We start from the raw sequence: 23,312 nt of genomic DNA, 5'->3' as shown, positions 1-23,312 counted from the left end.
GGCCTTGGGAGGCTGGCTGCCGGGCAGACAGCAATCCCCAACCGGGACACACAGCCTGCCCTTCTCCTGCAAGTCCTCCTCAGCTCCACGAGCCTTCCAGGATGCCTCCCTCCCAGGACAGGCCAATACCAAGCTCGGCACCTGGGGAGCTCACCAGCCTGTGACTTGAGATGGCTATACCCCCAGGGCCCCCATCTGGCTCCTCGAACTGACTCACCCTTGAGCTCTACGCACCTGGACTCCTGCCTCCCTGCCGGGGGTAACAGGCACTCACATTTAATCCACAGATGGACTTCACAGGCCCTCCCACCCCCAGCACTGCTCGGCCCCTGGGGACTCAGCCATCAACCCAAACCCATTCGCTGAGCACAACACCCCAGAAGGATGGAGGGGCTACAAGGGCTGCTCCAGAACCTTCACCCAGCAGCCTCCCTGACCACAGGACACTGTGGCAGAGGCCACATGGAGGCGGGGGGTGTCCATGCACTTCCAGGGAGGAAGTGTACCAGGGATGGCACAAGCATCGGCCCTAGGGTGGGAACAGGTACGTTATTCTAAGAACTGCACAGCAGCCAGCAGTGTGTTGGGACCCAGGACCAAGATGGGACCAGAGATGCTCTGGGGGAGGAGGCCCAGGCTGGGAGGACCCTGAAGGTATTGTGCCGTGGGCGTTTTCTCAGGGAAATGAGAGCCACAACAGATTCTGAGGTAGGGAACAGAGGGCACGTCGGAGCTCACTGCTGCCAGGTGGGGGCAAGAGGACCAGCAGGGGGCCAAAGGCTGTGTGCAGTGCCATCTCATTGACCTAACCACCCAGACTGCATGAGTGCCGGGGCCTCTACTCCAACTGCCCCTAAGCCTCGGCTGATGCCTGAAGCTCTACCTCAGACACAGACCCCACTGCCCACCACTCCTCACCTTCACCATCGTCAACCCGTGGGCCGGCAGTGAAGCCCACTGGATGCACTGGCTGAAAGCAAATGAAGTGACACAGAGCTCTCTCCAGTGCTCCTTGTAACAGATGAGAATTGGATGGACTGACTCCCTGGGCTGCACCGGCCTGGGCTCAGCAAACACAGGCCGTCTGGAGGGGAGGGCAGGCAGCAGCAGCAGCTAACATTTAGATGCTGTCCACACGCAAAAACTGTCCACATGCAGTGCTGTCCACACCCCGTGCTATCCTGAGTAGCGAGCAGTGTCCACACCCCACACTGTTCTGAGAACCCAGCACTGTCCTGAGCACCCAGCACTGTCCACACCCCATGGTGTCCTGAGCACCCAGCACTGCATACACTCCATGCTGTCCTGAGCACCCAATGTTGCCCAAACACCACACTGTCCTGAGCACCCAGGACTGTCCTAGCACTTGGCCCTGTCCATACCTGTGCTGTCCATACCCGATGATGTCCACACACCACACTGTCCTGAAACCCCAGCACTGCCCACACCTTGAACTGTCCACAGCATCCAATGTTGTCCACACACCACGCTGTCCTGAGCACCCAGCACTGTCCACACCCTGTGCTGTCCTGAGCACCCAATGCTGTCCATACATCATGCTGTCCTGAGCACTCAGCACTGTTCTAGCACTTGGCCCTGTCCACACCTGGTGCTGTCCCACACCCGGCACTGCCCACACCTGGCACTGTCCCGGGCAAGCCCACCACATGCCTCACCTAAGCCCACCCAAGCTGTGGGCGACAAAGCACAGTCACAGCGCTGAGCTCACGGTCTCACCCCGAGGCCTGGCTGCCCTCCACGACCTGATGAGAAGCCACACAAGGGAAGATCCCGATGAGTACCCGCAGGCTGGACCAGGCCCAAGACCCAGCCCAGAGGGACAGCGGCCCCAGGAGGACCCGCTCAGCTCCGCAGACCCAGCCACTGCAGGGCGCCCTGCCAGACCCCACCTCCCCACCCCTTGGGCCCCTTCCCTCCTCAACACCCCCCAGAAGATCTTCCTTTCTCCCAAACTGGGCCTCCCAACCTCATCTTCCCAAGGCTGAGCTGGCCATCCAGCACGGAGTCTTGTAGGGGAAACCTCCCTCCACATCAGCCCATGAGTGCTGCCTCGTTCCCCATCACAGGGTGGCTGCGGGTGCTCTCAGGGGCCAGGGCTGATGGGCCTGCTCCCCTCCCCATCAGGAACCCCTGGCCCCTGCCCAGGGCCGGGACATCCTAGGCCCCCATCCGACCACATGGTTTCAACCAGGCCTTGGTGTACTGTCTGGACAGCTGCAGAAGCCCCCTGAACCCCCAAGTGCCGGGCTTCCCAGGGACATGCAGGCGGTGGGGACCTGGCGAGTTTGCAGGCCAGGGAGCGGAGTGGGGGCCCGGGGCAGGCACCCACGAGGCAACAAGTCTCGCACGGTCACTTATGGTGAGATGACCGGGCCTCGGGGCCAGAGCACAGCTTTGGTGCAACCTCCTGGCAAAGTGGGGGCCAAGAGCGTGCAGGGCCTGGCCTTGGGGGTCTCAGGTGTGGGACAGAACCCCCAGATGAGGGCCCCCACCCCACCTGCTGCCTCTGAAGGGTCAACTTCATTCTGGGAACAGGCCAGGGCTCTGACCCCATTCATATTTGTGACAGCATTTACATACAAGACAAACGCATTTCAATTAACGGCCTATTCTTTGAATCAGACTCAGCTAAAACACATTGCTCTACCACTATCAGTCTTATAAAAATTCAATTTCCCTCCTCTGACAGCCAGAGGCCAGGGGGCTGGGGCAGGGGGGCTGACCACCAGCGCCAGTGCTGTCCAGCTCTCCCGAGATGCCTTGGAGTGCAGGATCCACATCACCAAGTCCAGCATGAGGGAGACAGCGCCAGGCTGGAAGGAGAGGGCTGCGTGGCAGAGCAGGAACCGGTGGGCTGGCCTGGCGTCATCACCCCAGCAGGGAGCAGGCGGAGGGGTGGACCTTTTGATGAGCTCCAGATGAAGAGGTGGAGCACCGCTGGGGTCCATGTCCAATCCATGCACCCCAACCACAATGTGCTGGCCGCATTCTGCCCGAGGCCAGGGCGCTGTGGTTGTGCCTGAGCACCGGGAGTGGTGAGGGCAGACAAGGCCGAGAGGCTGAGTGAGGCAGGGATTGGGGACCAGGAAGGGTAAGGACAGTTCCTTACTACCGCCAGCACAGATGTCCCAATTTAACAACACTGGAAACCTTGGCCCAATCCCCGCTGCCCCTGCACCGGCACCTCTGTCCCTGTGCACCCTCCAATGGCACGCTTTTCCCCACCCTGGCCTAGGTACTTGTGCCCATAACTGCATCCAGTCCCAGGTGGGGCCATGCTCCTGCCAGTGTTAAGCCCTCAGCTGGGCTCAAGGATGAGCTGATGACACAGACCAGGCCTCATGGGGAAGATAGATCCCACACGGTCCTGCACACACTGCAAGGGTGGGGAGGCAGGGAGGAGAGGTGAGGGAACGGTCCAGTGTTGAGACGATCATGCTCCCACCCAGCAACCAGCTTCCAAAATTCTGCTAGAGCGGTTCCTGCTCAGAAGTGCCTCCACCTTTCCTGAGCAGAGGGTCTGGCCTTCTGTAGCTGGTCCCCACCAGACTCTACCCATTCCAAGTGGCCACACACAGCCTTGCAGAAGGTGCCACACTCCCCTGAAGTCCCAGAGCCACCTGCGTGCAGCACTCTGTCCCTCTGGGCTTTCCACCTTCCACCCCACATGGTAGGTTCTGCCCTACACAGCAGGCTCCACCCCATATGACAGACTCCACCCACACAGCAGGCTCCACCACATATGACAGGCTCCTTCTACACAGCAGGCTCCTCCCACTGCAGGCTCCACCCCACCATTTAAGGGCTGCAGAGATGTGGCTGGGTCTTCACCTAAAGCACCATCGCACTCCGCAAGGGACAGAGACATTTCAGACCAAGGCAACGGACTTCACCAAGGAAAGCACACGTTTCCAGCCACCCACGGCCTCACCCTGGGGTCCCAGGCCGACGAGGGCTTACCATGAACTGCTCCTGGGACTTGTAGTCTCATGCAGGTAGACGCAAGCCATGAACTCCGTCATCACGTCACTGGACAGGAGCTCTCTGGAAGAGAAAAGGTGACTCTTTAATGCAAACCCACACAGGCACCTCATTGTTCTGCGGGCACAAGGGTGCTGCTGGCTCCAACACTTTCACACCCTGACAACCACGAGGCAGAGGAAGGGATGCGTGAAAGTTGCTGACAGCTGGGACAGGAGCTGGCAAGCCTGTGTATGTTCAGGTGCTGGGCGCAGAGCCCCCCAGTCACCCCACAGCCCCCCAGATGAAGGACCCTGCCAGGGGTACAGCCGGGGCATTTCCTCAGGCACCGGGCACTGGGACCCCAGTCACCTCACAGCCCCAAGATGGCGGACCCTGCCAGGGGTGCAACCTGGGCACCACCTCCTCACGGTGCACGTCTGGGCTCCATGTGGACACCCGAGCTCCAGCAGCAGGAGTCACACTCACACTTTCACACTTACAGTCCTGGGGCCGTGAGGAGAGCAGTGAACGAGGCCTTCTCGCCTCCATGGTTTCTGAGAAATCTATGCATAGTCTTATTGGGCTTCCCTTGTGTGTGATGGATTGCTTTTCTCTTGCCACTTTCAAGATTCTTTCTCTTTGACCTCTGAGATTCTGATTAGTAAGTGTCTTGGAGTACATCTATTTGGATCTATTCTCTTTCGGGTACACTGCACATCTTGGATCTATAATTTTAAGTCTTTCATAAGAGTTGGAAATTTTCAGTGATAATTTCCCCCATTAGGTTTTCTCCTCTTCCCTTTTCTTCTCCTTCTGGGACACCCAACAGGTATATTCATGTGCTTCATATTGTCATTCAATGCCCGAGTCTCTGGAAATTAAATTTGCCTTTTTTCCCTATACTTTCTTTTCCTTATTGGATTTCAGATGTTCCACCCTCCAGTTCACTAATCCTATTTTCTGCCTCTCGAAATCTACCATTGTAGGTTTCCATTGCTTTTTTTCATCTCTTCTACTGTGCCTTTCATTCCAATAAGTTCTGTGATATGTTTTTTCATACTTTTCACTTCTTCTTTTTGTTCATTCCTTGCCTTCTTTATATCCTCCATCAATTCATTGATTTGGTTTTTGATGAGGTTTTCATTGTCAGTTCGTATGTTCTGAATTAATCATTTCAACTCCTGTATCTCATTTGAATTGTTGGTGTGTTCCTCTGACTGGGCCATATCTTCAATTTTCCTAGTGTGATTTGTTAATCCAATCCACAGGATTGGATTAAAAGAACATGATCTTTTATGGGGTCACAACAGCGTCAAACAACACCAGCTGTGGATCTGGGAACTTCACCCAGTCCCTGGACATGGCCAGGACAACAGAAAACAATGGTGTCTGTGAGCTTAGAAGGCCACATGACAGGGAAAAACCCCAGCCTACAAGTCCAAGGTAAAGAGCCCAGTCCCATTTTAATGCCACCAACTGCCTTGGAAAAATCATTTATTCTTATTTCTCAGTTTCCCAGTTTCAGGCAGGGATAATGACAGCTGTCTTACATACTAGTATAGCAATCTAATAAAATCATAGCTAGGAAAAGTATGAAACATTAAATAAGTAATAACACATACTAGGGTACAGTAGCTTTAGATATTGAGGCTAGCTTTACACATTAATTCACAAACACCTTCCAAACGACACGTCTGATGCCCATTTCCTTAAGAGCCATCTTAAGGGCCCACGTCCAATAACAACCAAGAAAACTCCCTCAGATAACAGCTCCAAGCTTTCAACAAATGCCAGGAAGGGCTGCCTGTGGACAGCAAAAAGCAACTGGAGGCTAATGCGGGAGGAAGGCATCTGAAGGAGAACTCCCGAGGGGTTCGCACCATGCAGGGTGCCTAAAATTCTATAGAGAAACCACTGTTTTTCCAGCCTAAAGCACTAAGCTCAGAGACTGAGGGGCATTGGAAAGGGAGATGAGACAGCAAAAAGAGCAGGCCACAAAGGGGAGCCCCAAATTCTATGTATAAACCCCGTCCACATCTTCAGCAGAAACATGCTCAGGCCATCTTCGAGCTGCCCAACTACGAATTTAAAAAATGAACTGAGATTTGAGATGCTCCAAAAGAAAGTCTGCAGTCTGAGTAAAACTGAGTGAACCCCCTACTTGTCATGGCCAGGTTCATGTGCCAAGTGGTGGTACCTGTTTTTCTGGTTGGGCAAGTGCTGGCCTGTCTTTTGCTATGAGGACATTTCATAGAATTAGATCGTGATCATGTCAGCTGCATCTACAGCTGATTCCATTCGTAATCAGTCAAGGGGAGGGTCTTCTTCAATGAGTGACACTTAATCTAATCACTGGAAGCCTTCTAATGAGGATTCAGAAGACAAAGGCTCTGTCCTTCTGACAGGCTCTTCCTGCTTTGGCCAGCGAGCCTCTCCTGTGGAGTTCATCCACACCCTCCATCGGAATCGTCAGCTTCACAGCCTGCTCTGCGGAGTTTGGACTCTGCATTCCCACAATTACATGAGACACTTTTATAAATTTTATATTTGCAAGTGTTTCCTGTTGATTCTGTTTCTCTAGAGAATCCTAACTAATATACTATTAAAACAAACAAAAGTCTATACCTGTCAAAAGAACACAGCAGCATTCAGTATGTCCACAACATGAAATTCACAATATCCAGTATATAATTCAAAGGTACTCAACAGACTCAGAACTAGGGAAATGTGACCCATTCTCAAGAGAAAAAATGATCCACAAAGACTCAGCCAGAGATGACCGAGATGCCAGAATTATCAGCAAACATCACTTCTAAAGCAGCTATTATAACTAGACTCAATATAGCAAAGAAAAATCTGTTAGGACTGAATAAAGAGTTAAGAAATCTTGGCAGAGAAATAGCAAGTATGAAAAAGAATCAAAGTCTGAAACTGAAAACAGAGTATTTGGAAAAAATTCAAAAAATTTAAGAGAAAAAATATTAAGTAAACCCATAGAAAACTCAATAAGATATCCAATCTGAAGAACCAAGAGAAAAAAGATTGAAAAAAATAAAGCCTCGGTAATCTTTAAACTGAAGCTCTAGAGGAGAAGAGAGAGAGAATAAAGCATAAAAGGTATCTGAAGACATATCAGCTGAACATTTCCCAAATTTCATGAAAAGCATAAATTTACAGATTTAAGAAGCTCAGTAAATCTCAAGCAGGATAAACAGGAAGAAAATCATGGCTGAGCACATTATCATCAAAGTGCTGAAAACCAAAGATGAAGAGAGAATTTTTAAAAAGCAGTCTGAAAAAGAGGACATTGCACGTGGGGGAGCAATTAACCCCCTGAGGACTTCCGACAGACCCAAGGAGAGCAGAGGATAACTAAGGAGACCCTCAAGGAGTGACAGGGACACCAGCATGGGCCATAAAGTTCATTGCAGAAAGCCCACTCCTACGGTCTCAAAACTGCATGGTATCAGGCTTTTCAAAATCACATACAACAAATACCAATAAATCTAATATATACTGATCCTAATATACGCCTATATTTTTCAATATTAACAAAATCTATAAACCATATACATTCATTATAAGAAACATCCCAGTGTCAGAGATACTAATATGTGAAAAACAAAAATAAACAAACATCTTAAAATCAGCTAATTATGAACTAGAAATCCCCAAGCAAACTTCCAGCAAGTCATTTTGCTGCTCCCTTCCAACTGGTTCTAAGCTCACAGGGAGCAGCAGCCAGCCAGTCCACAAGCAGCTGTCAGCCGGGGCACCGTGGGGGAGTAGACCACAGGTCCAGGAACATATTAGTTAGGGTTCTCTAGAGAAACAGAATCAACAGGGAACACTTGCAAATACAAAATTTATAAAAGTGTCTCACGTGACCACAGGAATGCAGAGTCCAAAATCTGCAGGCCAGGCTGTGAAGCCGACGACTCCGATGGAGGGTCTGGATGAACTCCACAGGAGAGGTTCACCAGCAGCATCAAGAATGGGGTCTGTCTCCTCTGAATCCTCCTTAAAAGGTTTCCCATGATTAGATTAAGCATCACTCATTGTAGAAGACATCCCCTTTGGCTGATTACAAATGGAATCAGCTGTGGATGCAGCTGACGTGATCATGATCTAATTCTATGAAATGTCCTCATAGCAAAAAGACAGGCCAGCACTTGCCCAACCAGATAAACAGGTACCACAACTGGGCCAAGTTGACACATGTCCCTAACCACGACACCTTGCCAAAAGACAAAAATAAAACTCAAAGGAAAAGCCCTTAGCAGGAAGCGCTGCAGCAGCCAAGGCCCTGCCTGCAGAGCCCTGCGGGAGGCAGGGGCACTGCTCCTGCAGATACAAGGTGCACTTTCAAGAGACTGTAGGCGGGAATGCCGCGCACCAGGAGCCTCAGCAACGACATACATATAAATAAGTTCTTGTATGAATTACTTCAAAGGTATGCATCTTGTTCAAAGAATAAATAATGTCAGAGTGTAAGGGGAAAACTGCTATTGCACACTGTGGTATAGGTGTAACAGGAAGACATCACCAGTACCACAGCAATAGCAGTGGTAAATAACTGGGAGGAAGGGAAAAGAGTTAAGGGGAGGTTTGGAAATTCTATTGGTAAGGATATGTTTATCTGTTATTTTTCTCTTTACAGCAATGAACATTGTCAAAGCTTGAGAGTGTTGATAATTATACAACTAAGTGAGATAATGTGAGAGATGGATTGTTGACAGTGGACATTATACATGATGTCCAATGGAAGGAGCTGGCTGAAAGATACACTGACAAGTAGAATAGTGAACTCTGGTATGTATTTATGATGGAATACTGTGCTGTTACAGAATAGAATGAAGTCGTGAGGCAACCAATGAGGTGAATAAACCTTGGGGACATTATGTTGTATAAAATAAGCCAGAGGAAAAAAAAGAATATTGTATGGTCTCTTTTAGAAAATATTTATAAGAAGATTTGGGTGTGGATTTTAAGGTCTTATAGTAGTCATATTTAGTCAGGAGCTATAAATGTTACATCTAGATTTTGAGATACTGTGCTATTATATGTAGAATTTAGTACCTCCCTGGAACTTTGGCTACCTGTGTGACACCTAAGACTCAGAGTTGGAGTTCTGTAGCTCTGAAAGTCAGCATTACTACATGCAACCAATGATAAAGAAACTGAAACAGAGATCAGGTTTGAATTAGAGATAAGAACGAAGCTGACCAGGTCAGGAGTAAGGTAGAGAAGAATACACGGGTAAGGGGAGCATTGTATTCAGAACTTTACCAACTATATGAGATCAAAGGAAGAGAAGTTTATTCTGTCTAAAACCTAAATTATCTGCAACACATAATCTAACTCAACATGTACAGATAGCTCATTTAAACAACCCAAGCACACAGAGTTCAGAATGGTAATGAGATCTTGTGATTCTGTACAGCTTAATATAATGCCAGATATATTCCAGAGTATGTTGACCAGATAAGTAAAATGTATTGGCAAAGTCCCTCGAGGAACGGGAGATAAAAATATGGAACTATTAAGCTTTGCCATGAAGGAAACCCCTGATACTGTCTCAAACGTTACGGAATATTAAGTCAATAGGCAAAGCTCTTGATCTTGAGGCTTGCTCCTGTGAAGCTCATGCACGTAGCAGCCATACAAAGCCTACCTATACGTATGTCCAAGAGTTACCTCCAGAGCATCTCTCTGGTTGCTCAGATGTGGCCCCTCTCTCTCTAAGCCCAACATAACAAGTAAAATCATTACCTTTCCCTCTTCATAGGACATGACATCCAGGGGTGAAAGTCTTCCTGGGAACATGGGACATGACTCCCAGGGATGAGTCTAGCTCTGGCACATGGGATCAACAATGCCTTCTGGAACAAAAGGGGAAAAAGAAATGTAACAAGATAAGGTATCAGTGGCTAAGGGAGTTCAAGTAGACTCAAGAGGCTGCTCTGGAGGCTACTCTTACATAAGCTTCAGCTAGATACTGCTAATTATCATGGTCTGCCAACCCCAACCAACACCATTCCTGTAAACCCTAAAGAACACCTATGGCTTTATCAGAGACTATACACAAGCTTCACACACTAAGATTACTTCTAGAAACCTACAAACTCCAGATGGTTCCTAGGCCAGGTAAGCCCTGAAATGCAGAGGGACCAGCCTCTCCAAGAACATCAACTAGTTTTATCCACCTATCTTATATTGCCGATACCCCTTTGCAACATGAAGTTAGAAAGAGCAGAGCCCAAATATCCCTAAAGATTGGGAGAAGGGTCAAAGGAGAAGGAGATGTTATAACAGAGAATTTAGAATGTAACAAATGAGCATGACTGCTAAATCACTATATTGGTATTTCTATTATGTCGCTAGTGTCTTGCAGCAGCTAGAAAACCCAAAACTGAGAAACTGTAACCCATATCAAACTCTTCTTTGATAACTACTTCTTACAATAGATTGCTTTTTGTATAAATGTTATATTCACAGTAAAAAATATTATAAAAAATAAAAAGAAGGCAAAGGGGCCCACGACAGGTGAGGCCAGAACCCCCTCCTCTCTAACAGGTGTTTGGAGCAACTCAGAAGACCCCGCCAGACAGATGGGGCCCAAGACCTCACAGAGAAATATCTAAAACCCCGCTCCCTGACTCCGCTCCGCCGCCCCACTCCCGCGCCCACCGCCCCACTTTCGCGCCCGACGCCCCACTCCCCGCACCCACCGCCCCGCTCCTGCGCTCGGTGCCCCGCTCCCGCGCCCAACCTCCCCGCTTCCGCGCCCACCGCCCCACTCCCAGGCCCGGAGCCTCACCACCCGCGCCGCGCTACTTCCCGTGCCTCGCACCCCGACGCAGCCCAGAGCGATGCCCTGCCGAGCGCTCCCCCACCCGCGCCCGCTACCTCCCTCCCCGCTACGCCACACGCAGGCCCGCCCCGGCTCACCTTGCAGAGCTGGAAGAGCTCGGCCTGCAGCGTCTCGGCGATCTCCGGCTCGCGGCAGCCAGATGGCGCGGGCTGCGGCGGCTGCGCGGCCGAGGACGATCCAGGACGATCCGGCGGTCAGACCGTTCAGCCCTTTCCTGATGTTGAATTTCCTCACGGTATCGGTGAGGCTCCTCCCGAGGGTTCCAGCGGCCCCAGGGCGCGCGCCGGACCCGCAAGGGAAACGCAGCGACGGCGGCCCCGCGCCGGCTGCCCGCTCACCTGGCCGCGGTCGGTCCCGTGCCGCCCCCGCCGCTTCCACTCCGGCTCCCCGTCCGACTTCAGTTTTGGTCGCGGCCGCCCGGCCCCACGCACGCGTCCGGGACCCCGGGCCAGGCCGCTCCGCCGCTGACTGGACCGCCGCGGCTCTCTGAGGGTCAGCTACCGGCGCCAATGCCCGCGGAGCCCCGACAGACGCCGACTGCCGTGATCCACACACCGCGCCACAGGGCGGCAGCCGGGACTTGGTGGAGCAGGCGGGCAGAGTGCGCAGGCGCGGCGCGAACCCCCAGGCCTCCGGACATCGCCGGAGATCGCCGAAGATCGCTGAGGCGCTGCAGGCGAGCGCTTCCAGCTCTGCAAGGTGAGCCCGGACAGGTGCGCTGTGGCAGAGCGCTGGGGTCGGGGGTAGTGGGCGCGGGTGGGGGAGCAGCCGACGGGGCGTAGCGTTGGGCGGGCGGCGGGGTACGGGGCACGGGGAGTAGCGCGCCGGTAGTGAGGCTCCGGGCCTGGGAGTGGGGCGGTGGGTGCAGGAAGTGGGGCGGTGGGTGCAGGGAGTGGGGCGCCGGGCTTGGGAGTGATCTTCAAAATCATTTCTTAATTTTTTTCAGAAATTTGGCTTCCTAAAAGATATATTGCAGACAATGACTTTTTGCAAGATTCCCAGTGAGGATGGACCAGGTATTTACTCACTGGACAGTGTGAATTCTGGTATAGTTAAGTAACCAGAGGCTCCTACCTTCCTGGGGACTTCACAAAGTGCTTTAGGAAGAGTGGGCTTTACTTCTTGGAGAAAGCCCTGCAGGCAGGTGAGGTGCCACCCTTAAGTAGGTGAGGATTAAGTAGAGGCCACAGGCTTAGGCAGCTTCCAGATTCTTTTCTCGTTGTTTGATTTCATTGCTAATGTTTTGTTCAGCATTTTTCAGAAATTTGGCTTCCTAAAAGATATATTGCAGACAATGCAGCATTTTTCATCTATGTTTATGACAAATAATAGACTGTAGTTTTCATCTCTTGTAAGGAATTTACCTACTTTGCAAATTAAGTAATGCTGGTCTCATAGAATTAATTAGGAAATGTTCCCTCTGCTGTTATTTTCTGGAAGAAATTATATTTCAATATTATATTGATATAATTGTAATTTAAATGGCTCGATAGAATTCACCAGTGAGGTCATCTGGACTTACTGTTTGATGTTTTGAAAGGTTATTAATTGCTGATTCCATTTTTTGTATTGATATAGAGCTTTTAAAATGATCTATTCGCCCTAGGTAAGTATAGAAAGATTGTGTCTTTTAAGGAATTGGTACACTTCATCTAAATTCTCAAAATTGGGGGCATGCAATTACTCATTACATTCCTTTATTATCACTTTAATGTCTGTGAGATAAATAGATTATTTCTGATATTGTTACATTGTGTCTCCTCTCTCTTTTTTCTTGGTTAAACTTGTTGGAGGTTAAACAATTTTGTTGATCTTTTCAAAGAAGCAGATTTTGGATTCATCGATATCGTCTGTTGAATTTTTTGTTTTCAATTTAATTAATTTCTGGTTTAAGTCTTGTGACTTCTTTACTTTTGCTCATTTTAGGCTTGCGTTGTTCTTCTCTCTTTAGTTTCCTTATGCATTTGGACCTTTTTTCTTTTTGTAATAAATGCACTGAATTCCATAACTTTCCTTCCAAATACTACTATCGCTGTATCCCACGTATTTTGGTAAGTTGAATTTTCATGTACATTTAATTCAACATCATTCTAAATTTCACTTAAGGCTTTTTCTTTTGTTTGTGTGTTTTTCAGAAATGCATTGTTCAATCTCCAAACATTTAGGGTCTTTCCACTTACCTTTCTGTCACTGATTTCCTGTTTAATTCCACTATGGTCTGAAAGCATTCTTTGTATAATTTGTGCTATGTTAAATTTATTAAGGTATGTTTTGTGTCCCAGAACGTGATCAATCTTGATGAATGTTCCTGTGTGTTTGAGAGAAATGTGAACTCTGCTGTTTTTCTTTGATGTATTCTGTAAATATCAAATAGATCCAGTTGTTTGATGATGCTGTTTATTTCAATTTTATGTTTATTTTCTGGTGGCTGTATGTGTAGAGGAGTGTCGAGGTCTCCAAATATAATTGTGAAATTGTCTGTTTCTTAATGCAGTATTATTAGTTTTTGCCTTACAAATTTTGATGCTCTTTTGATAGATGCTTACACATTAAGGATTATTATAGATTCTTGGAGAATTCACCCCGTTATCATAATATAACTCTTCGTTTTAGCCTTCATAATTTTCCTTGCTGTGACATTTGTCTGAAATATTTTCTTTGATTAGTATTTATGCAGGGTATTTTTCTCCTTTTGCTTTTTATTTTTTAATTAAAGAAGTTTCTGGTTTACAGAAACATTATGCTGAAAATGCAAAATACCTGCATACCCATATATGCAGTTTCCCCTAATATTAATCATTTGTATTAGTTTGGAGTATTTGCTACAACGGATAAAACAATATTATTAAAATTGCACTATTAACTAAAATCTATAATTTACACTAGGGTTCACTATTTTTGCTGTACAATCTTGTGGTATTTTGCTTTAAATTGTTATTCTTATAACATTTTTACATATATTCTAAAATTTCCCTTTTTATCGCATTTGAATATATAATTTAGTAATAGTAATTACATTCAAAATGTTGTGCTACCATCACCAACATACATGACCAATTTTTGAGTCACTCCAATAGTGGCATTATTCACAATTGGCAAAAGATGGAAGTTACCCAAGTGTCTGTTAGCTGATGAATGCATAAAAAAAATGTGGGTTATACAAGCAATGGGATATCAACTGTAAAAAGGAATGACATTCTAATATATGTGACAGCAGGAATGAACCTTGAAGACATCATGTTGAATGAAATAAATCAGAGACTAAAGGAAAAATATCGTATGATCTTTCTGATATGAAATAATTAAAATTAGCAATTTCATAGAGTCAGAAACTAGAGTATAGTTTACCAGTAGGGAAGGAGGAGTTAATGCTTTGTTAATACAATATTTCTCATTTCTTTTCCTATCTAAAATAACCTCCCATCCTCTGTTGTAATGCTTCAGATTCTATGCATCCCCCAGGATACTGTTAAAATTATACTACATTGTTAAAGTTTTTCCTAAATTTTATCACATCTCATCATAATAGGGCCTTAAGTTTCACTTGAGTTTTATTTTTGTTACCTGATCTTGTGGGTTGGACAGAAGACAGTCTTTTTTTAAAAAAAATGTTGATCTATGTCATTAACAATGCATTTATTTAATCAAGCTAAACTTAACGACAGCAAACTAGTAACAATCTCTGTAATTAAAAAAAAAAAGGAATGCCATTGGTATAGAGACCACACAAATGTTCTGCTTAATTATAGAAAAGTAGAATTAATTGATATTGAGAAGACAATATAAAAAATGATAATTATGTCTAATTGATCTGTAAAATACCCCATTCAAATACCTCATGATGTACGATTGTATTACTGATGTTCATACTGAAAATTCTCCAAATGATTTTGAAATTGTTAAGGAAATAAATATAACTCACACCATGTATAAAACTATCCCTATCTTTATTGTACAGTCTCTTTTGGTCTGTCTCCCACTGTTTTTTCACTGACAGTTGGCCGTTTGATATGTGTAAAAGAGATAAGAGTATAAGGAGCAAATCAAGGTATGAGAGTTTAGAAATACAGCTATTTATGCATTTGACTTCAGATCATCTAGTCTGCCAATCTTCTCTCTTTCTTGCCTTTTCATGAATTTTCTCCCAGCAGTAATGAATCCTGTGCCTCACTGTTGGATTATTTGTAATGTAAGCCATCTGGTAAAATGGCATTTATTTTAAATGAAGTTCTTAGCCTGTTTTTTTTGATAAGCTGTTGATCACAGGAGATAAGCTGCTCATAGGTTAAATGAAAATCCTAGAAGTATTCTATTTACAATACCCACATTCTCTCTCCATTGCAGCTGCCATTTAGGATTTAGCAGTTAATAATTATTCATGGAGACCAAATTCATGTCTCATAACTAGAGAAGTCTGGTCTTATGATTAATAATAAACTTCCTCGTTATAATGACATTGGCCATTTAACATAGTCAGGTATTAGGTGGATTTACATTTTTAGAGAGTTAAAGAAATTACAATTCACTCTTTTTTCTCTTAGCAATGACCTGAAGGTATCATGAAAGGGCGCTGAGGCAAGCTTGATTCTGATTTAAATTTCAAATAAAAGTTATATAAAGAAGGATAAAACAGTTTTAGAATTATAAAACAATTCTTTTAAAAATCGTGTCATAAAAATAAAAAATACAAAACTGCTATGAAATCAAATATAATAAATATACAGAATTTTTAAAACAAAATTGCAATACTTGCAGTCTAATAGAAACTTGCATTTTCCTGTTCTTATCCTTCCCAACTAATTTGTACTCCTTAGAGGTAATTGTTTCACACACACACACACACACACACACACACACACACACACACACACACACACTTCTTTTCCTCTCCCCTCTGAGTCATGGCATATTTTTAATTGTTAAATCAGTGGTTCTACTATTATGACTATCTAAATATTTTTCGCAGCCATGCAGAATAATATACCACAACTAGATTTCATTTTGCCTATCTTTAACTTGAAGCTAATGATTCCCTTAATTTAATTAAATTATTATGTTTTTAAACTTTCTGAAAAAAAAGATTTATTTAAATATTTTCCAATATATTAATTGATGGAGTGTATATCTTTTTTTTGTTGGAGCCAGCCAACCTGCGTCCTTCTTTCCTTTTGCACCAGTATTCATTCGGTACCTCTAGAACAGTTGTCCTATGTCATCCCTTCACCACCATCCTGAACACATCCCCACCTCCCCTCCTCTTATAGTCAGTGATTCACGGATGGCATCCCCAACTCCCCTTCTCTTATATTCAGTGATTCATGGATGCTATTGCTACCTCTTCTTGCCATAAACCTGCTGCTTTGGTGAGTGGAGGTGGAGAAAGTGGGGAATAAATCCTCTATTAGCTTCTAAAATGTTGTTCCTGATACATGCAGTTTTGGAGCTGAATTCAGATCTGCAGGTCTATAGTACATTCTTTTTCCTCCTGAACTAGCTTTTAGGTTTTTGTTTTTTAATTCTTGATAAGAAATGTCAGAGTGCCAAGCCATGGTGCAAATGGTGTTTTGTTTCTTTCTGCTTGTCTGTTTATTTCTTCGGATTTTGCATTAAATGAAAAAAAAAAAATGGAGGTCAATCAGCCCATCCAGTTCTCTGGCCACCACCAGGGGCATTGGACCAATGACCCTCACTGCCACACCGTACGTACAGTGTGAATGTCATGGTCATGACCCCCTTTCAGATTTCCTCAGCTATTATTTATTTGACAATTTCATGGTTAATGTTTTCTTGTTTCCTTTTCTTGAACACTCCTTTTATTTAGATCTTTGATCTCCTGAGTTGATTCCTTCTCAAATCATTTCTCTTCGATTTGCCCTTTCTTTGTCCCCCAGTTTCAGTCTGCTAAAAATGCTGCCAGAATGCAGCATACCAGACATGGGTTGGGTTTTACAATGGGGGCTTATTAGTTTACAAATTTACATCCCAAGTCCATTGAAATGTTCCACTAAGGCATCAACAGGACAATACCTTCTCTGAAGAAAGGCCACTTGCATCCATGGTTCCTCTATCATATGGGAAAGCCCATGGCCAGAGGTCTGATGGACCTTCACTGCTGAGTTTTGTTGCTTTCCATTTTGGACTCTTTCGGCATCTGTAGGTCCTTGCTTGCTTCTCTGGATGTTTCTTTCTCTCAGTTTCTGTCTTTTATCCTCATAAAGGATTCCAATAAAAGATCAAGACCCACCTTGAATTGGGTGGTTCATCATCTCCATGGAAACAATCCAATCAAATGGTCTCATCCACAATGGATCTGCACCCACAAAAAAGGATCAAAAGAACATGACATTTTCTGGGGTACATAGCCTCAAATCACCACAGCACTCCCCTTTTTTCCCCCTACTTCCAGATTTCCTTGACCTTATCTTTGTTCTACTGCATTTTTCTTGTCAGCTTTTAAATTTCCAAGCACACTTCATGTTTCCTTTTCCCTTTTAATTTAGTAGTCAGTGATAGGTCTAAATTAGGCAATCTTCCATATAAGACATGTGATTAGCACAGTTGAGAACAATTTCAGCCCAATTGGGATTCCAGTTTTCAACTCCACCAGATTCAACATTCCATTTTTACAGGAAATATAGTGCAACACCACTAATTTTTCTGATGAAATTCACAGACCATATGGCTTTTATAGAAACAGAAATTTGTATGGATAGATAGATAGATGCAAACATACATGCACTTATACACACACACACGTATATATACACACATATATTCATGCATGCACATTTATAATTAATTGAAATATAAAGTTGGAACAAGTTTTATTATAAGCTTTAATATGTAAATACTAAAGCATGATTATAATAAAAGATACATTGAATTAGTCTAAAATTTATGCTTTGTATTAGTCAGGATAAGTAATACTAGCTGCTGAAATAATCATTTCTCAAGCCACAGTAGTTCTACAGGACAAAAGTTGGTTTCTCGCTCATGTCAGTTCAGTTATTTTGGCACACAGGCCTCATAAAACTGGTAACTTCCCCACTCCTTTGGCCTTAGTGTTCACAGCAGCCTCTGCCTTTTGCCCGGCAATAATTGAAAAGTGCATGTTCTGAAGGCAGACCCATTTTTAAATCCCTGGACCCAGACATGGCATCCATTCTTAAGGATTTATCTTATGCCTCACGTATCTCCAGGGAAGGCTGGGAAATGTAGTTGAGCTGTCTGGCAAGGAAGAGGAAGATGAGACAGGATTTGGCAAACACATCACACCGTTGTTTGCCCCTCACACAGAAGCAGATGAATGCTGCATCTACAAATGCAAATATAGACTCACTTTTATAAAGTATTCCTGTTACTGGGGTGATTTTTTTCTGAAGTGATAACCAATAGTTGTTAAAATTTAAAATAAAACAAAATATAAACTCTCAATTTTCATGGTATATGATGAAAAATGCATGGTATACCATGCATTCATGGAAGATCTAATTCATTAAAATTGTACTAGATAATTTTTGTTTATATAGAAACAGAGCTTGGTACTGTGCACAGATGATTATAAACATTTTCAGCAAGGTAATTGTCTGGCTGTACAACTTTTCCATGCAATACCAGCCACTACTTGTAATATAGAAATATCCATGCATTTAAGCATGTAGTATCTTGGGGTTTGTTTCCAAAATGTGAGTACAATTCCCCTTCCCAATCACTGTGACAACCTAAAACACACCTTCCTGGTCTCAAATGCCCCTCAGATGTGGTGTGGCCTTAATTAAGAACCACAAAATTAGGAGAAGAGAAGCAAAAATGGGTGTGGACAAACAGATAAATGAGGAAGCAGAATGGGGAAATAATGATGGTATGTGGCAGAAAGTGAATAAAAGAGAGTTTAGGGGGAAATGAGACAATTCTGTGGATACTTGGAGACAAAAAAAATTAGAGGAGAGTTTCAAATTTAGTTTTTCCAGAAATTAACTCAGCCAGAATGGTTTCATTTACACCAAATAGCATGTTGAAACCTCTGGCTATTGATGCCAATAAATGATTTCCAATTGTTGTAATCTACAATGGAAATCAACCTTGATCCAAAATGTCACTGTACAAGCTAATTTTGAGGAAATCCTTCCAAATAAAGGACATTATTACAGAGGGCAAATAAGGTCAATTTTGATCATCGGTACAGTTAACAAATGCCAAAAGTGTTGTACTTTTTGAGTTAAAACACGCAGATTGCCACCAAATATTGCCCCAAAGTACCCATTATTATCATTTGGATCTCTTGATTAAGTTTCACTCCTTCAGCTTCAGGCTTTGTATAAGCTTCAGAGGAAGGTGGTGTGATATATTGTATCACCACATCACATTCTTCCCTGATCTTTTTCTGATTCACTTCACATTCCCAAGCAAAGACCAAAGAATACAAATTTCTGTTACATGATTCATATCAGGGAAAGAGATTTTTTTTTTTTGCTTTGCTTTGTTTTTATTTGTATAAGAATTAGGAAGTTTCTAGCAACATGCTAAACATCACTGTGAATGTTCTGGTTATATTTTAAAACTCTCCCTAATTGCATGCATTGTAAGGGATTCTTCCAACTCTTCACCTTCAGAATTCTGTGAACTTCCCTTGTACTCTTAAATTCTCCCTTCACCTAAACCACAATATCTATCCTCAGATCTTGATATGACTGAGAATTAATGGATTTCAATTCAGCCTAGCAGATGCAAATGAAACAGGATTACCTGCGTGTGTTTTGGAGGGAAAACAAGGACACAGGGTTATTGGAGCATGAAGAAAGTGAGTGCAGACCGAGAGGTGAGGGGTGTGGTTCTCATGTAACTCCGAGAATAGACTGTGGGGCATCCATGTCACAAGGACTTCCACTCTGCAGAAAAGGACAGAGCACAGGGAAGTGGTTCATTTTAGAGTGGAGCCATCCTAAAGTTCTTCCATTCTAATGATTCTGTAGTGAATCCTGTCTTCTCTGGAGTTCTCTGTGTTTGACTGATGGGTTAACAAGAAAGACAACCCTGTAGCTTTCCCATAAAACTCTGGCTGTTACCAGTGCAACAGATGGTGCATGGTGGGCAAATTGATCTAAATATGGTGGAGCAGATTTATTTGATCTAAAGATGAGCAGCCCCAGGCCTCACTTTGACCTCATGTCGATATAAGAATATTAGAAAAAAATAATGAAATTCCAGCCCACAGATGCTATTTCATTAAGTGGAGCAACATCTCATTTTTCAGACCTTACTGATACCTACAAGCACTGCTTTCTTCCATGCTACTACCCCTTTGCAGTTACACCCTAACTTTTGCCCCTGGCAACTACTCATCTCTTCTGCAAGGAATTTTATGATATGTATTAACATTTGAACATGAGTTTCTATCACTCTGCATAATGCCTTTGAGAGCTGCCATGTAGGCTGTTTAGTAATAGTACATTCCTTTGCATTGCTGTGTAGGATTCCATTATATGGATGTACTAAATTTGTTTTTCTGTTCGCCTGTTGAAAGACGTTCAGGTGGTTTCCAGTTTAAGACAATTATGAATAGGGAGATGCTATAAATAGTCATGTACAGGTTTGTATCTGCATGTACTTTTTACATTTTCTACTATAAATACTTAGGAGTGAGATGGCTGGTCACACATTATGTATTTGCCAAAATATTTTCCATAGTGGCTGTACCATTTCACGTTCTCACCAGTAATATTTTAGAGTCCCATTACTCCCCATTCTCACCAACACATTATACTTGCAGTACTTTATATTTTTACCATCCCAATAGACACATAGTGTGGTCACCTTGTGATCTTGATTTGCATTGCTACTGAGATTGAGTTTTTTTTCCATATGCTTATTTGTCAACCATATGTCTCCTTTGTGAGGAGTCTGTTCAACACATCCACTCATTTTGAAAGTGGTCGTTTCATTTACTGTTGTGTTTTGAGCGTTTCTTCTTAAATTTATTCATAATATGTCATTTCTGAAATACATGATTTGCAGATATTTTCTTCTCATTTAGAGATTGTCTTTTCATTCTCTCAGCAATATACTTCACGGAATAAACAGCTTTAATTTTGATACAATACAATTTATCATTTTTTTAATGTGCTTTTGGCATGACTCTTTACCTAACTCCAGATGTGATGTTATTCTGTTTTTTTTTTAAAGTTTTGTAGTATCCTCTTTACATTTAAATATGTGAACCATGCTGAGTTAATTTTTGTGTAAAGTAAGAGATATAAGTTAAATTTCATTTTTTTGCATATTGTTGACCAGTCGTTCCAATGACATTTGTTGAAGAGAATATCTTTCTCTACTGAATTGCACTTGCACCACATCAAAAACCAATTGGCCATATTTCCATGGTTCTATTTATCAACTTTCTATTATATTCCACTAATCAATGTGTCTTTGGGTCAGCAATACCACCCTGTCTTATTAACTGAAGCAGTATAGCATCTTCAATTCAGAAGAGGAGATTCTTCTAACTTCATTTTTCTTAGAATTGTTTTTTAATATTCTAGTTGCTTTAGTTTGCATAGAAATTTTAATGTCGGCTTGTCCACATCTACAAAATTTCATCATGGGATTTTGTTTGGAAGTTTATTAAATATGTGATTCAATTTGGGGTGATTTGTACCTTTACCATGATGAGTGTTCCAATTCATAAAGACAATGTCTTTTGATTTATTTACGGCACTTTTATTACATTTCATTAGCATTTTGTACTTCCCAGTGTACTAGTTGTGTTGCTCTATATTTTTAAATTTTCACCTAAACATTTCATTTTCTAGAAATACTGCCAATAGTAGTCATTTTAGTTTAATTTCGTTTCCACTTTTAATGTTAATATGAAAAAATATAAAATTAGTTGTGTGATCATGTTTCCTGCAACCTTATAAGCTCATGTATTGGCTCTAGGAGGCATTTTTATGTATTCTTTAGGATTTTCTTCATAGGCAATCATTCTACCTGTGAATAGCATCAGTTTTATTTCTCCCTTTCCATTCTGTATGCCTTATGTAATGAATAGCACTTTCATTATGATGTTTAATAGGATTGGTGAGACTGAGCATCCTTGCTTTATTCCCAATTTTAAGGGGAAAGCATTGAATCTTTCATCATTAAGTATATTTACCTTATGCTATTTTGATGCATTTTATCAGGCTGATGAAATTCTATTCTGTTACTAGTTCACTGAGAGCTGTTCTCATGAATGGACATCAAACTCTGTCAAATTTTTTTTATTCTTTTTTTTGCATCATTTGATATGTTTGTATGGTTTCCTTCTTTAGACTGTTAATAGAGTATATTGTATTAATTAGTTTTAACAAATATGGAATGAGACTTGCATTCCTGGGATTCATCAAATTTTCTTATTATAAAAGTAGGTAGAAGACAGATAAACAGATGATAGATATACAGATAGACAGATAGATAGATAGATAGATAGATAGATATATAGATAGATAGATAGAGATGGTTTCTGGGTTTGATTTGCAAATATGTTGTAGAATTTCTTTTTTTCTAATGTTCCTGAGAAACATTAGCCTACAGTTTTCCTTCCATTGTTAGTTTTGTTATTGCAGTATATTAATTTCTCATTGCTACATAACAAATAACCATAAATTTAGCAGCTGAAAACAATATTCACTTATTAGCTCACAGTTCCCAAAGTTAGACGAACAGACAAGGCATGTTTGGACTCTCTTCTCATGGTCTCAGATACCTAAATCACGGTGTTGGTGAGCTGAATTATAGCCTGGAGACTCTGGGGAAAAGACTGCTTCCAAGCTTATTCAAATTGTTGCATATTTCAGCTCCTTGTGGTTGCAGGACTGAGGTCTCTAGGTACTTGCTCACTGCTTTCAGGTACTGGAGATTGTCAAGATACCTTGCAACCTGGGCTCCTTCATCTTCAAATCTTGCCACAGGAAGTTTTTCTCTTTCAAAATCATCTTGTACTTTGAATCTGTCTACCTGCTCCATCTGCCACCAGCCAAAAACAATTTTGTGCTTTTAAAGGGCTTATGAGGGGTAGACCATGGTGGCTTAGCAGACAGAGTTCTTGCCTGCCATGCTGGAGACCCGGGTTCGACTCCTGGTGCCTGCCCATGTGAAAAAAAAAAAAAAGACAGAAAAGGGCTTATGTGATCAGGTCAGGTCAACTCAGATAAACTCCCTATCTTAAGGTAAACTGATTAGGGACCTTACCTATATCTGCAAAATCCCTTCACAGCAGTACTTAGATTAGTGTTTAGTTGAATAGCTGGGAGAAGGTATATGAAGAACAGAGGCTGGGAATCTGTGGGGGAAGGGGTGGGTTAGTTGTGTTTGGAGCCTCCTTAGAATTTTCCTTCCTGCACAGAGTAATATTGGTTCATAAAATGGGTAGGTGGTATTCTATGCTCTTCTGTTTTCTGAATGTAGTTGCTAGAGT

General features: G+C 43.3%; 1 protein-coding gene and 1 long non-coding RNA gene across 2 annotated transcripts in view; one reads left to right on the top strand and one right to left on the bottom strand.

Annotated features, from left to right (window-relative positions):
- The window catches only part of PLEKHM1 (pleckstrin homology and RUN domain containing M1), a 146,104-nt gene extending 141,934 nt beyond the window's left edge, over nt 1-4,170 (bottom strand). The window contains 1 exon segment of the mRNA XM_077164066.1: nt 3,982-4,170. The gene's annotated coding sequence lies outside the window, so the exon portion shown is untranslated.
- A 7,719-nt stretch (nt 4,171-11,889) lies between these two features.
- LOC143687263 (uncharacterized) overlaps nt 11,890-23,312 on the top strand; it is a 47,056-nt gene continuing 35,633 nt past the window's right edge. The window contains exon 1 of the long non-coding RNA XR_013177474.1: nt 11,890-12,002. This is a non-coding gene — a long non-coding RNA (uncharacterized LOC143687263). The remainder of the gene's footprint in view (nt 12,003-23,312) is intronic.

The sequence above is a fragment of the Tamandua tetradactyla genome, chromosome 6 (genome assembly GCF_023851605.1).
Source record: "Tamandua tetradactyla isolate mTamTet1 chromosome 6, mTamTet1.pri, whole genome shotgun sequence".
Lineage (NCBI taxonomy): Eukaryota > Metazoa > Chordata > Mammalia > Pilosa > Myrmecophagidae > Tamandua > Tamandua tetradactyla.
Note: the sequence above shows the minus strand (reverse complement) of the source record. Positions and strands in the feature narration are given on the sequence as shown.